Source organism: Balaenoptera physalus (genome assembly GCF_965194825.1).
Source record: "Balaenoptera physalus genome assembly, chromosome: 14".
Taxonomy (NCBI): domain Eukaryota; kingdom Metazoa; phylum Chordata; class Mammalia; order Artiodactyla; family Balaenopteridae; genus Balaenoptera; species Balaenoptera physalus.
This window is the reverse complement of record NC_138893.1, coordinates 75,712,015-75,713,628: the sequence shown is the minus strand read 5'-3', so window position 1 is coordinate 75,713,628 and position 1,614 is coordinate 75,712,015.

Below are 1,614 nucleotides of genomic sequence, written 5' to 3'. Positions count from 1 at the left end.
CACATTGAGGAGAGCATCTGCTTTACTCAGTCTACCAATTCAAATGTTAATCTTATGCAGAAATGCCCTCACAGACATGCTCAGAATAATGTTCAACCAACTACCTGGGCACTCCATGTAGACATAAAATTAACCATCACATCCATTGATACTGAGATTTTCAAGTTAGGGATAATATTTTAGTATCTCTTTATTTCCTGACAGTGCCAACTGCATAGGAGGTGCTCAGTAAATATTTGTTAAATAAACAAGCACATTTTATTAAATCACCATTCCAGCCATTTTGGTTAAAAAAAAAAAAATGTACCATAAAACATGAACTCAACGTGGTAAGGAAATCATCCTAGCTCTGAACTGCTTGCTGGTTTCAGGGCTACACATGTTTCCAAATGCACTTCAGCTGACAAACTTAGAAGTGAACAGGGAGACAAGCTATCTTGTTCTACAATATATATTCATGGAATGGATAAATGAAACCCCAGTTAAGGAAAGATCTGTTAATGTAGAGGCTGGCCACATACTGGGTTGAACTTCAACTGTGTTCTCTGGGATGGTAACACCTGGTACGCAGAGCTGCTTCAAAGGGTTATGGAATCCCTCACAAGTTTCAGTTAAAGCTATCCTCCAGTTGACTCATTTAAAAGGAACTCTTGAGAAAATAATAAGCCTTCTTGTTTTTACTCTCCCCTCTTCCACCTCCTCCTCTCCCTCACCCCACCTCATTTATAGAGATTATTATAGGGTGTTAGGTCTATCAATTAAATCAGAGCAGAAAAAATTCAAAAATCTTTAAGACCAACCATCACCCATTGTCCCATTTTGTGCAGTCTAAATACTCTCAGGAAGGTATTTTCCAAGCTAAAAAAACCCTCGTTAAGTAAAACTGGCTTTTGTAGATTTGATTTACAGTGAGGCAATTGGCATGCATTATGATCCTGAGATTTAGGGATATAATCTGGAGCAGGATGTGAACTTTTAACTGCAGGGGCGATGGTGCCTCAGGTGTTGTTCAAAGGTCAACTGTATGGACACTCAGGAGATTCAAGAGTCAGTTCCTGACAGACTGGAGCATGCTATATCTCACAGAAGAGTAGGGGGCAGTGGGGGGGTGGTTTAAGGTTTTGGTTGATTTAGAGTTGGATAAAGGAAGAACAAAAAAACCTGGTCATATCATGTCTAACAGATGATAATTAAGACAAACATCTGGCCAAAGAATAGACTATATATGTACTATATTTTTCACGCAATAGAATACACAAAACAACTGAAAAAAAAAGTCACAAAGAGTATTCATATGCTGTCTTCTTAAGGTGGACACACACCCCCATCCCAATTTCTTAGCCAGACTTACCAAGGAAATGAGATTCATTTGATGTTTTCTTGAGATCTCCCACTCCAATGCACTATAGAAAGCTCTTTGGCAAAGTGTCCCAACATGGCTCCACTGGTTGTTAAAATGGAAAGCCTTCTGACTCGTAGAAAAACCAGCAGCTGTCCTAGCCCCTGAGTGCCTCCCGCCTCTCAGCACCATTCTGAGAGGACTCCCCATGAGCCATGAAGTAGAGACTAAAACTAGTACAGACTCCATCCCGCTGTTCTGGCCATCATCTGTTC